Source organism: Triticum urartu, chromosome 2 (assembly GCF_003073215.2).
Source record: "Triticum urartu cultivar G1812 chromosome 2, Tu2.1, whole genome shotgun sequence".
Taxonomy (NCBI): domain Eukaryota; kingdom Viridiplantae; phylum Streptophyta; class Magnoliopsida; order Poales; family Poaceae; genus Triticum; species Triticum urartu.
In genome coordinates, this window is record NC_053023.1 from 713,160,748 (window position 1) to 713,175,473 (window position 14,726).

General features: G+C 46.7%; 1 pseudogene; it reads right to left on the reverse strand.

Moving 5' to 3' along the window:
• Positions 1-354: 354 nt before the first annotated feature.
• Positions 355-10,320, reverse strand: LOC125538119 (annotated as a pseudogene).
• Positions 10,321-14,726: the final 4,406 nt, after the last annotated feature.

A 14,726-nucleotide genomic window follows, 5' to 3' on the forward strand; every position in this document is an offset into this window, starting at 1 on the left:
TATTTCAGTATTATGCTATTAAATAGTTCATGCTTAGTACTGGTCCATTATATGATGCTCTGTTCAAAATTTCATAATCATCCGTCAGTGAAGAGTGAAATATAAATCTGCAGGAACTTTAAGCGACGGATTTATAGATAGCTGATAAACCACACACTTCACAATCCACACGCAAACTCGTAATATTCAGTCGCCAGCTGACACGTAGGGGATGCCAAGTGAGAACAAAAAACAGAGCTACTCTGCTCCATGAATTCTAATGGCAGCTCCCAATTCAGCATAGCAAAATTTGTTAGGCATTGCAAGATAAACCGAACCCCCTACATAACTGAAGATGCAGCAGTTGTGTCATCTTCACTGGGCACCAGGTGTCGCACTGATGATGTCCGACACCTGAAACATTATGAAGTAATCATTCAGTACATATTACTAGGGGGCGAATGAAAAGGAAAAAAACAGGAGCAATTTATACAGCAACGGACCAGGATCAGTGATGCTGACACAGCACACCCTGTTGTACTTTCGGCGGGCGGTTCGAAGATCAACCTTGTCTGAGAAACAGGAGCCATGTGAGCAAGTATTATAGCACAGAAAGTCACAGCAGTAATACAATAGGCAAACTGCATACATCAGAGAAGCATCATAAAAGGTTTATATGGAGCCATTGAAGGCGCCAGTAAAGCTAGCACACTCGGTAGCATTTTCCAAAGATCTGCACTATCTGGAAGACAATAGCCACATTAGAAGTATGATAGCACAGAATGCAGGGAGATGTATAAGTAGTAATGCAATAGGCAAATTACATGCATGAAATAAGTAATGCAAAAAATGGTTCAGAAAAGATGAAATAATTTTACGGTGGCCTGGGATGGGGTCAGAGCTGACCAGGAATAGCAGTGGCTCGTCGGAGAGACCCATGATGCTCCTTGACACGTACAGGGAGACAACACTTGGCACGGCCAGAGAGACATTTCACTGAATTCCAACACATCACGAAGAACCTTGGAGCCTTCAACGGGCTCGTCCTTGTCGGTGAGTATGGAGTAGAGCGTGACGCCAACCAGGAGGAAAGATGGAGAGGTGAGCGGGGAGCCGGCGACGATGTCCTCGGAAAATGAGCTGACGAAGTCGGGGTCCTTGCTGCGCACCTCCACCTCCTCGTCCTCTGGCCAAAGGGCATCTGGATGGAATCACTTCAGCCACATCCATAGTTTCCACGCTGTTGCTCTCAGCCCTCTGCATCTCCTCGGTGCATAAAAAGGCTTTGCATAATCTAAACAGCATTTCTGCATCAAAGGACGATCCAGACCTCTCCCTCTCCTGTGCTTCGCTAAGTGTTTCCCATCCCTGCATAAGAGAACAACAATTTTGTATGGACAGATCAGCACATTGCTTCATAGTGACTCCTGTCACAGCCATTTTGGAAAACATAGATTATTCATTGCGCTTTCCGGAGTTTGATACCTGCTTAATAAAGTTGTAAATCTGGACGGTGGGGATGTGACAAATATTTTGAGCATCCTCCCCTATGCACCTCGCAAACAGACTTGGACAGAGCACAATTTTGAGTTTCTTCAAGGCGGTGAGGCTCCTAATGCTTTCAGGCAACGATGTCAAGTTGGGACAATCACAACTGTAAATTTCTTCTAGGGATGTGAGTTGTCCTAACCATCCCGGTATTATTTCTATGCCGTTGCACTCTTTGATAGTCAGACCTCTAAGAGCACTGAGGTTCTTCATGCTTTCAGGCAACAATGTCAAGTTGGGGCAATCTTCGATGATAATTCCTTCAAGGGAAGTTAGCTGTCCCAACCACTCTGATAATATTGCTAGGCCTTTGCGCGCTATCAAATGCAGCTTTCTAAGAGCGGTGAGGTTCTTCATGCTTTCAGGGAGATATTTCACATTGCAACAGTCTTGGATATCAAAGAGTTCTAGAGAACTTACATGGCCCAGCCATCCTGGTATTATTTCTAGGCCTTGGCACTTTATTATAGTCAGTTCTCTAAGAGCATTGAGGTTCTTCATGCTTTCAGGCAACGATGTCAAGTTGGGGAAATCTTCGATGTAAATTTCTTCTAGGGATGTGAGCTGTCCCAGTCATCCCGGTATTATTTCCAGGCCTTTGCACTTTATCATAGTCAACTCTCTAAGAGCGCTGAGGTTCTTCATGTTTTCAGGCAAAGATGTCAGGTTGGGCAATCTTCAATGTAAATTTCGTCTAGAGATGTGACCTGTCCCAACCATCCCGGAATCATTTGTAGGCATTTGCACGTTTTCATAGTCAGGACACTTAGAGCGCTGAGGTTCTTCATGCCTTCAGGCAAAGATATCAGGTTGGGGCAATCTTGGATGTAAATCTTTTTTAGGGAAGTCAGCTGTCCCAAACACCCTGGTAATGTTTCTACGCCTTTGTACCCTATCAAATGCAGATTTCTAAGAGCGATGATGTTCTTCATGCTTTCAGGGAGGTATGTCAGATTGCAACAATCTCGGATGTCAAAGAGTTCTAGAGAACCGAGGTGCCCCAACCATAGCGGGAGTATCTCCAGGTCCTCCAACGACTTCAAATATAGGTGTTTGAGGGAGGTGAAGCATTGCATGACCTCTGGCAAAGTCCTCAAGCCACTGATGGAGACAAGTTCAACATTCTCAAGGGTGGGGAAATGTTGAAGTCTATCCCACTTGTCTTGAGAGAAACTGCAGTCAGTTATCTTCATCTTAGAAGGAAGGGTGGAAGAAGAAAGCTTCCCAAATCCTCTTTCTGGCAAAACTAGATCGTTGTTTCCCAACCACCACGTCATACTTCTTGGGGGATATGGTAGGAACTTCAATTTTGGGCAGTTCTTTGCACCCAAAAGATGCAAATTAGGCATCAGAAACTCTTCGTTCTCTCTACTTGACTTAGTTGTCCACCATTCCACCAAATTCTCAATCAACCTCAATTCAAGTACTCTTAGTTTCATGCAAGGTTCGTCCTCTCCATAGAATTCTTTGCCAATTTTCCTGATGTTGGGAATGTTTTCTAAACGCATGCTTCTTAAATTTGGTAGTGCCCCTAATGGAGGAAGACAATCACACGCTTCCAAATTACTAAGAGATAGTTCCCTGAGAAAAGGGAGGTAGGAAGAGATGTCACACATCCAACATGGGAAATCCTTGCTCGTATACCCATATAGCACGAAGTGCTCAAGAGTCCGAGGAGGTATGAGCATGTCCAGAGAGATTTGCTTCCATCTTTTTCCCATAAAAGAGCTAGTACTCGAATATCTGATTTATCACGCAGTTTGACTCTTTCCGCATCTTCCATATGCCTGACATTCTGAAGGTCTGCAAGTATCAGGTCTGAACAAGTCAAGCCCGCAAGATCCACTATACTGCTACATCATCTGCCCTCTATCTCATGTACATGATGCTCTACTCTGTCTAACACATTTAGACGCCTTCTGATTGCTAGATTCTTTTCAACCAAAGCATCAGCTACAGTGTCCATCACAAACTGGGTGAGACTAGTCATGTCACCAATGCTATTAGGCAAGTCACACAAAGATCGAAGACAATTCATGTGCAGTATTTGAAGCTTAAGGCCATCAAATGAGGAGGGGAGCTCTTTGAGGCCCAGACAGTATGACAAATAGAGACACCTCAGCTTCAACAACTTGCATAGCGACTCATGCAATAGTTTGAGCTTAAGACAACTAGTTAGGTTCAAATATTCCAGCTCAAAAAGGTTACCAAAACATTCGGGCAGTTCTTCGAGGTTATTGCAATCTGAAAGATCTAGGTATTTCAAACAGTTGAGTTTGCAAAATGATTCTGGCAGCATTGAAACCTTATAGCAACCAGAGAGATTCACGAACTCAAGTTTTTGAAGATCACTGAAATCTTCTTGTAGTTTTTCTAGCTCATGGCAACTTGATAGTTTGAGATACTCTAAAGAATGAAAAGTAACACTGTCAGGTAGTTTGGTGAGTTTGGAACAGCCAGACATGTTTAAAAAGGAGAACTTAGGAAGGCTGCCGAATTTATCAGGGAGCTTTTGGAGAGCACAACAATCTGACATGCCCAGGTGATGTAAGTATGTAAGCTCACAGATTGAATCAGGCAACTCTTGGAGCATAGAACACCGTGATAGACTCAGAAAAGATAGTTCAGAGAGGTCCCCCAGTGATGCGGGTAGCTTATTAAGGCTGATATTGCCAGAAAGGTCCAAATAGCAAAGTTTGCGAAGGCTACAAATACTGTGAGGCAAGGTTTCAAACAAGGAATTGGACAGAATAAGAGTTTCCATGTTTTGAAGTGTGTGAAAATGCTTAGGAACTGATGCAATTGGCAAGCCTGTGGCATCAAGATACCTAAGTAGCTTCAATTGATGGACCGAAGATGGGAGCACTATGTTGCTTGTAGCAGATTGTCCTTTAGGTGAACGCCTACTTAGGTCCAAGACACGTGTATACTTGGATCTAGTAAATGCCTTTTGGGGGAGTTGCAGTCCCCCTAAATCCTTGAAGTGGAGGGATCTGACCTTGCCTGGAAGATATTTGAAAACCACATGATCATTCTTGTAGTTGGTTAACTGTGCATGTCGGCAGTATCGAGCTTTGTACCAATCGATGCTTTTGGTAAAATCCAGATCAACGAATTCATCACCACCAATTGCTAATGCAAGATCATGCACCAAATCATGCATGATGAGTTCTAGAGAAGCTTTGGTGTGCAATGAACTTGGACTAACCTGTAGAGGTAACTACTATCAATATAGTATAAGACATGTTAAAATGGAGTTAAGGTAATACAGTAAGATCCAGTAAAATTGCAACTTCCTCAAAATCTCATGAGCCCTTATATTGTGAAAGTAAGTAAGAGTGTTTCAAAATAAAAAAGAAAAACCCCTTGAAAACAGGAAATGTTAAAACGGAGTTAAGATAATACAGTAGTCAGTAAGATCTAGTAAAATTGCACCTTCCTAAAAATCTATTGAGCGCTTATATTGTGAAAGTAAGCGATTTATATACCCTATATGTATATGTATGCTTATTTACTCATGTGATACTTCCAATGAGTACAGAACAATTTTCCTACACAATTGTTTTTGCTAGAAACCATGGGCGAGAAACTATTTCCTTTCCATTAAAAATTGGATAACACTCAGAGTAAATAAAGTTGATAAAGGAGTATGACTCATAAGCATAGGCTGTATACGAGCAGTGGGAATTTTTCGAATTTCTTTTGGATGTCTAGTTTGACTTATTTACAAACTAGTTCAACAAGTTTCGACTAATCTTAAACTATATCAAAGTTATTTACTGACTAGAGGTTACCCAAACGATCACGCCAATAAAAAACGAGTGATTGTTGAAGGGGTGAGGTCAGAGCCACGTGTAACTAGAGGGTGTACCCTCACAACGATTTTGATGACATATACGACGGTGACGAGCATGACACATGCTTGTTTGAACCGAGGTTAGGTTGCTGGCCCACACTGTGCTCGCCACAGCCGGGTGCAACAACGTTCCGTCGTCTGTCCATATCTCATTTCTCCATGGCAGTATGTATGTGTTTTGGCGGTATGTACGATAAAGTATATGTTCAGTTGTAGAAAATGAAATCTTTAGTGTAGGAACAAATTTAAAATTTAGAAATGCATATATAAAACTGCATTTACTAAACTAAAACACTAAATGTAGAGGACAATCCAGAAGCGTAATAGAGTATAATTTATGAAAGCAGGTTCCTGGATATAAAGTTAAACAAAACATGAAATTAAAAAAATAGAACCATACCAAAAAGAAACTAGACCAACAGGGGAAGACGCACAACCACGCTTCTACCACTGGGCTAGATGTGTGTCCACACAGAACCATACAAAAGAAATGGTGTTTAAATACTAACCAAAGAGGAGTTTGGAATCTGAAGAAAGGACATCCCCAAAAGGTAGTTGATGCACCTTTGACCATCATGCTCTGAACAGATGTATCTAAGTGCCTTCCATTGCTGGATTAGACGATTGCCATCCATGATAAAGCCTTTGGGGAAGGCTGCCAAATACGTGAAACACATCTTGAAGTCTGGCTTCATGTAGTAATAGCTCAGCATTAGACTCTCTAATGTTTTCTTTTGATGTTGTTCTCTCAAACCCAAATCAACCTTTGCGTCTCTTATATCTTCCCATGCCCTCACAGTCCTTAGCTCTGACATTACTTGCCCAAGAGCGTTTGCCATGAGCGGTAGACCTCCACATTTTTCCGCAATTTGCCTTCCAATTTGTTCCAAGCTATGGTGGTCATCATCGGGCCCAAATGCCTTTTGTTTCATTAATTTCCAGCACTCATCCGATGATAAAACACCCAAATCTATTTGATCAGACTCAGGCACAGGGCAAATTTTCCTTTCATTTGCAAGTGAACCTGTACGCAGTCTTTGCGCTACACTTAGGTTTCGGGTAGTTACTACAATCCGGCTTCCCTTGCAGCCATATTTCAGCATCCGCTTCAGCTCTTCCAGTTTATATCCATCTTCTTCCCAAAGATCATCCAAAACAATCAAGTATTTTCTATTATCAAGTTCTTTTTTCAGATTATCGTGAAGAAACTGCAAATTACAATTGCCAAGGTTGATACTGCTGTTCATCCTTTTCAGGATGGCACACCCAATTTTCCGCTCAACAGTGACCCTTTTGTCTGCGAGAACTGATTCAATCAATGTTGCCTATACCACCAAGGCCAACAATAGGAATGATGGAAATATCCTGGTTAGCTTCACTTGTCAGTAGCACTCTGATTATCTTCACCTTCTCGATTTCCCTTCCCACCGTTTCGGTTATCATGCTTTCACCATTGTTGGCTGCAAAAGTTTCATTGTTTCTGCTCCCTTCTGCCCTTGCTTCCTGAGGCACAAGATTGAGCTTCCTTTTGCCCTCCTTTTCGATCTCGTCTATTTTCTTCCTCATGTTCTTCATCTTGTGCGGCATGTTTATTCGTTGGAAGAGTTGATTGTTTCTTGAAAACCATACCTTGGTCTGCATACATAAAAATTGAAGTCAACGTCAGTTTTTAGGCACGTCTTTTTTTAGATTATTTTCAGACTCCCATCTGCGCAGGAGCAACCACATACATGGATGTAGAAAAAAAAGCTGCATATTGGATAAATACGGGCTATGGTATAATCAAATTCACAAAGAAACTTATTCCAAACAGGATAACCAAAGAATCATCATTGTTTGAACGAATACCTTGGACTGGCTCTTCCTGATGAGCTCGTCAGCGTCCAACTCATTCAGCACGTCCTCGACGTCATAGGCGACGCTCTGAAATTTTGTAAGCCACCGCTGAAAGACCCTTCCACCTTCTCCTACTCGGCGCGACTTGTCGTTGTTAGAATTAATCCAAGGCATTTCGTCGATTATCCGAGGACTAAATAATTACACGAGCATGACACCGAGATTTGTTAACGAGGTTCACTGATATGGCTATATCCCCGGGACTTGACTACGGGCGCTCCTCCACGTGACACCGTCACAATACCGCACCCGGCCACCCGGGCGCCGGCACACGCCGCCGGCTCCCCCTTGCGCTCCTGTGCTATTATGTTGGCATAGGTTACATCGTGTGCCTAGCCTCGCTATATATGAGAGGCCTAGGATACAAGTGTCCTATTTGGACACGACTCCATATCCTATCTAAACACAATACAACTACAAGTCCAACTGTAACCTACCTCGTACACTATATTCGACACAACTCTAACAAACTCCACCTTGGCGAATATACTCCACCACCCTGGATTTGTCCATGCATCAAACTTTCATGTACATTGGACTTGAGTTTATTCCATGAGCACCGCTGCAACTCCATAGACTCCATATGACTCCACCTGCAACTTGTAGTCCCTTCTTTTCTTGACCACTGTCAACACTCGAGCAAAATTAAGTTCATTTTTACTCTAGGGTATGTTCCCAACTTCCAGAGCTTCGTTCAACGCATCACGCACTGATCACTGACCTGCGTGAAAATGAACAACTCACATATTGGGTGTGACACATAAGAGTTACCTGAACTCAACATCACCGCTCCTTTCTTGACCGCCTGTCTGAAACTTGAAGGAATTTCACCATTGTTTGTAGTCATCCCGGGTCAAATTCGTAGTTGTCTCACCACACGTATGACCACCAGAGCCCTGGCCCGTCTCCATGTCCCGTGTGTACCGCACGCCTTGCCGCTATTACCGCGTCGAGCCTCCGCTGTCCCGGTCGAGTCTCAAGGGTCGCGAAACCACACCACTCAACCCCCACTGCAGAGTACCATCGATCATCACCGACCGATGACGAGTTTCACGCTTCCATCAGACCACTGGGCTCCAGTCCGAACTACGTGTCACTCGCTTTTCTCCCTTTGCTGAATAGGCTTTGATTCCCTGGATCCTTACACCGTAGCCCCTCAATCCAGCTCCACCTTCAACATGACTCCATGGTAAATGATAAGTCCACCCTTGCGCCCCCGTCGACTTCAAGCTCCGTGTGTACATCACCTTGAATCAACCCGTGCCATAGTCTTGTCGGAGTCACACAAGCCCTCAGGCCTGCACACGTGTTTCCACACCTCAGAAGTTGGTCACCATCAGCATCACGCACCTATGTCGTCGTTGCCGATCCCACCACCGTCTTCTGTACTAATCGATTCACGTCGATCCGTCAGACTGTCTAGTCCAACCCAGCCGAATATATCCGACTGCAACCATGCTCCACCATGCGTCGTGTCCGCCCGCACATCTGTGCATGTCTTAGACGCCATGTGTATGCATGATCCTGTATGACGCACTTATCCACGCGCCTCCGCAGCCTATCCACGTGTTCCAAGCAATCTCAGCAAACTGACCCAGAAAAAACTTCCATGCAAATTGCACAAATCTTCTTCTTCCCTGTCACTCTTTGCTATTGCTTCTCCGTGCATCTTATAGCAGAAAACAGATCGTACTTGATCCAACCAAAACTGCTCTTTGTACACACACGTGAACCTGGTCGCTCCCTTTTTTCAACAAACAAATCTCCGGCTTGCTCCAAGCGCCACGCACCTCGTCCTCGGTCCGTCCGCATACTCGTTCGTCAACATGTACGCCCGCTAGTCCTTGCAATAGCACAACAGCCCCGCCTGGGCTTGCTTGCTACTGCACGCACGATCCCAGATTCCCAGCTAGTGGGCCACGTCCTGGCGCATGCCACAGCCCACACGTTCCTACTCCGAGCCGCTCCTGGACCACGCTTCGCCGATCTGCTGCGCTTCCGATTGCTATTCCAGAAAACGCTGACTCCGATCTGTCCACGTCCGCACAAGTCGCTCTACGGCGACCACCTTCATAGGAACAACAAGGTTGATCCATGTCGAGCACTTCTCATCCTCTAGATCAATTCCGTAGCCTTCTCAAACTTTGCTCATGATACTACTTATTAGAATTAATCCGAGGCACTCCATCGATTATCCGAGGACCAAGCAATCACACGAGCACGACACCGAAATTTGTTAACGAGGTTCACCGATATGCCTATATCTCCGGAGCTTGACTACGGGCGCTCCTCCCCGTAACACCGTCCCAATACTGCACCTGCCCACCGGGCGCCGGCACACGCCGCCGGCTCCCCCTTGCGCGTCTGTGCTATTATGTTGGCATAATTTACATCGTGTGTCTAGCCTCGCTATATATGAGAGGCCTAGGATACAAGTGTCCTACTTGAACACGACTCCATATCATATCTAAACACAATACAACTACAAGTCCAACTGTAACCTACCTCGTACACTATATTCGACACAACTCCAACAGTCGTCGGTCGTCGGCGTCTAGCAACAAGGCCTCCATATCGTTCATCTTCTCTGCCATGTCCAGCACGTCCTCTCTGAACCTCCATTGCAGAGTGATCTCCTCTGCCGCGAATCTACCGAGCTTGCTGACGACTTGTTTCCCCACAGCACTCGCAATGGCGCCCCCAACGCCGCTCATGGCCGGGATGAAACCCCCTCAGCCCACGAGCAGCAACCAAGAAGCTGGGTCGCGCCTCCAACTATCCGCTTGATCTGCAAATCACAATGGCAGACCAAAGAACCGAGGCTACTTTCAGATCTAGAGGAGACTGGAGGTCTGGAGCGGTGAGGAGCAGCTCATAAAGAGATCTCACCAGCTACAGTGCTAGGCTGTAGGAGGGGGCGGCCTCCAGCTTCCTCTCCCAGATTGTCACCGGTGGGAAGCTGGGCAGAAGGCAGAAGGCGGCGGCGTACGGAACGGCGGGCTAGGGCACGGAGCTTGGAGTGGAGAGTGGACTTGGCGTGGACTGAGGAGTGAGGAATGCGAGAGCAGCTAGGTTGGTACGTAGGCATAAATACAGACAGTGGTGACTATGGACGAGCTGCAGGATTAGGCGCGAAAACAGCAGACCTGTAGCTGCTTAAGATGCTGGAAACACCGACGCTCCCAGCCGTTGGATCTTCATTACCAGCATCACTGAGCTGCGACACAAGGGGTGTCGATTTCTTCAGACTGAAGTGCCCATGTTCAGAGTTCTTCAGTGGTCTGAACTTCATGGGCAAGCTTTGCTCCAAGAGCTACACACATCAAGCAAAAGAAGGCACTGAATCCAGCATATGAACCATATGAGCAATAAGCATCATCGGATACCAACAAATTTTAAGCTTGTAGGCCACCTGGTCCTGGATGTAGATACTCTGCGAACTGAAGTAGGCCCTGTTTGGATTAGCGTTTCTGCTCGTTTTCTGGCCGGTATAAGATACGGACCTCCTCTGGTTCGTTTTCATTTCAGGCTGATCTTAACTGTTGACCTGTAACTTACACCTGTAGAATAAATACACGTGTATAAAATTACCCCCCTTCCAAGCGGTGCCTTACTGTAATTCTCTACGTCTTCTTTCGCCAAAAATAGAAGTGTGCGTTAGAGCAAGTCTAGTAGAGCTCTCAAATCCTCAAACCCTTAAAAATAACTATTTTTTTACAGTTTTCGCTGAAAAAAAACCGTAGACTAAGACCTCTAAACTCTCAAATCCGTAAAAAAAATAGAGGTCCAACCCTCAAACTGTTTCCCAACCTGCACTCCTCTTTCCTCTCGCGCGGGAGGGAAATTTCATCCCCGCCTCCCTGCCTCCTCCTCCCGCGCCGGCCATGGAGGCCTCCGCCGCCGCCGCGCCCGCCCCGCCCGACTCGGGCCCCGCCCCTGCCCCCGCACCCGCACCCGCACCCACCCGGCACCCGACCGTGGCCGACGTGGTGGCGGCGACCCACGTCGGGGCCAAGCGGCGGCGGGCGGGCCTCGCACCGCCTCTTCCCGCCTCCCCGGCTCCCGCCCCGGCCCCCGTCCCCACCGCCGCGCCCGCCCCCAAGAAGAGCCGGCCGAAGGCGGCCTCCCGTGGGCCGCGAGGGGCTTCCTCCAAGGTCGCCGGCTCGTCTCTGGCCGTGAAGACACTGGTAGAAAAAGGGCCTGTTGTCCCGGTTCGTAAGGGCCTTTTGTCCCGATTCCTGAACCGGGACTAAAGGGTCGGTACTAATGCCCTGTCCCTTTAGTCCCGGTTCAATTCAAAATCGGGACTGATGGGCCTCCACGTGGCCTGTGCGCGGAGCCCAGGCAGGAGACCCTTTGGTCCCGGTTGGTGGCACCAACCGGGACCAATAGGCATCCACGCGTCAGCATTTCTGTGGCCGGGGTTTTTGTTTTTTTTTTTGAAAGGAGAGGGGTTGGGGGTTTTGGGGGGTTAATTTAGGTGTTTCATATATTGTGTTAGCTAGCTATGATTAATAGAGAGAAGTGTCCTCTCTTATGTCCGTGCTTGGTCGACGCTACGTACTATACATACGTATAGAGAGGATAAGACACGCTAGCTAGCTAGTAAGCAAACGAAGGAAACAGAAGACCGTCATGAACATATATGCATACAGAGAGAAGTGATATCGACCACCTCTCCTTCTCCGAGAGATTGGTCGAACAAGAAGTTCTCGTATATCTATCCGACACTACCGGCTACATATATACAATAATTATCTCTTACAAATATAATCTTACGGACTCATGGTCCACATAGTATTCTCCGTCTTCAGTGATCACGTGGTCAAGAAAGAATGCCGCCAATTCCTCTTGAATTGCTCGCATGCGAGCTGGTGCTAGGAGCTCATCCCGCTTCCGAAACATCTAATTTGAAGAAGGTGATCAATACATATATATATATATATATGTGAATGAATGAAACTCATCACAAATGATGGTAATAAAATAAAATTGTGAATGTTGTTATTTACGTACTTCATATTGTTCGTCAGTGTAGCCCCGCTCACAAGTCGTGTGGCGGATGGACTCGCAAACGTAGTATCCACAGAAATCATTCCCTTATTCCTGCCACAACCACTTTACAAGAAATAGAGGTCAATCAAACTGATAAGCAAGAATGTCAAATCAATAGGAGATGCGCGGAACATGCTACTATAGTACTTACTTTTGGGTGTCTAAATTGCAGCTTCTTCGGGAGTCCTGGAGCTTTTTTGGAGAATTTTTTCCAAACCCTGCCAGACAAAGAAAACAATTACTTGATATATCAGGAAATGAACAAAGTTGCTGATATGGTGGATAATGATCGATTTAACTTACTTCTCGAGCATTTGAGTCATGTCCGCATAGTCCTGGGGATCTTTTCGTCTTGAGTCTAAGACAGTTACTAGTCCCTGCTCAAGCTTAATCTCTAGGAGAATATAGTGGTAACTGCACACACATGCATAACTCATCAATTACATTACTATAACCTTGACTAATATATAAGGGAGACCGAATACGCACAAGACAGTAACACTCACTTGAAGTTGTAAGGAAAGAGTATTATATCTTTGTTTTCATTTATTACCAACGATCGTAGCAAGTTGGCCTCGGTATCTGTCGCATGAAATCTAACCTGAGTTGCATCTATGAGATATGTGTTAATGAACCCAATATCACCGACTTGTCTTTTCTTCAATTCGGCGATCTTCAATCTGCATAATATAGTGAGGATGATTATAAATACATGCAATGAAAGAGCCGAGCTATATAGAGAGACTTAATGACAGAAGTAGTGCTACTTACAGATAGTAGCAGGTGACCGTTGTTTTATCGAGGGCCAATTGATTGAAAAACTGAAAGAACTCCTCAAATGGAACAGGCAACAGTTCAATTCCAACGAGGTCATGCTCCTTTTTAACTTTCACATACAAAGTACTCCTCCCCCCAGAGTCTCTGCAGATTTTCAAGTACCAATCATGCAATCTTCGCATCATCGTTGATAGAGATATTTCATCTTTGACGAGAGGCTTTCCGTACTCGTATCTTTGTATCTGCACCTCCATGGGTTCATAATGTACATCGTCGGGCAGGTAATCGCCAAGATTACTATAACCGGGCACCATCCTCGGATCATTAGCGACGTTGTCGCTAGGCACCTTGAGCGGGGGGCACGATTGCTTCGCTTGTTCGCCGAGCTGGGCAATTTGTTTCCCAGCTCGTCGTTCTTTCAGCCTTTGATCACTGACAGTACTTCCCGACCGCTCCGCTTCGGCAAATTCCTTTCCAATAATGCGCTCGTAGTTTCCTTTCGGCGAAGACTTGGGTGGTTTTGTCAGGGCAGCCAGAGTGCGCTTCGCTTTCACCGGATCTACCTTCTCCTCCGGAGGTGGATGTTTCTTTGCTTTCACCCCTTCAAAGAAGTTCCTCAATTCTTCTCGCGCGATCTCGGCGTTCTCCTCCGGGGTCCTCTTGTATGGTAACTTCTCTGGAGTCTTCAGAGAAGGACCGAATCTGTATGTCCTCCCGCCTCTGGCTGTACTGCTAGACGCCGGCAAAGCAGACGGAGCGGTTGTCTTCTTTACTTGCTTACGAGGCGGAGGAGAAGGACTACGACGCGCCGGAGCAGCCGGAGCGGCAGCAGGTCTCTTCCGCCCTTGCTGACGAGGCGGAGAAGGAGGAGGCTGGCTGATCGGGCGCGTCGGCGCATGCGGAGAAGGAGGCAGAGTGCCGCCACGCGCCGGAGAAGGAGCCGGTCGAGTGCCCTGATCGTCACTCGCTGGAGGAGGAGGCGATGGAGGAGGCGGGGTGCCCTGACTCGCCGGAGGAGGAGGCGGTGGAGGAGGCGGAGTGCCCTGACTTGCCGGAGGAGAAGGAGGAGGCGGAGGCGTCCAGTTCGGAAGGTTGATGAGCTCCTTCCGCCATAGGCATGGAGTCTTCAGAGCAGACCCCAGCCTAGTCTCCCCTTCACTGGTAGGGTGGTCAAGCTGGAGGTCCTCAAATCCCTCCGTTATTTCATCCACCATCACCCTAGCATATCCTTCTAGAATCGGCCGGCAGTGAAAAGTTGCGCCGGGTTCAGTAGGATAAACAGAGCCAACAGCCGCCTTGACCTTCAAATTCATCCATTGCGTCATAAGGTGGCAATTTTGAGACTCCGTGATAGCATCCACAGGATAGCTGGCAAGAGCCGTCAAGGCATGCTCCGGCTGAAGCAGCTCGGTGGAAGCCACGCTGCTTCTCCGCTGAGATGGCGGGGTAGCTTCGGGGGAAGCTTCAGCAGTACGTTTGCTGCGATTTGCTTCTCGTTCCTCTATCGCGTCTACCCTTGCTTGCAGCGCCTGCATTTGGGTCTGCTGCAATTTTTTCCTCCTCTCCTGGGATTTGTAACCGCCTGCGTCCGGAAACCCAACCTTCCACGGAATGG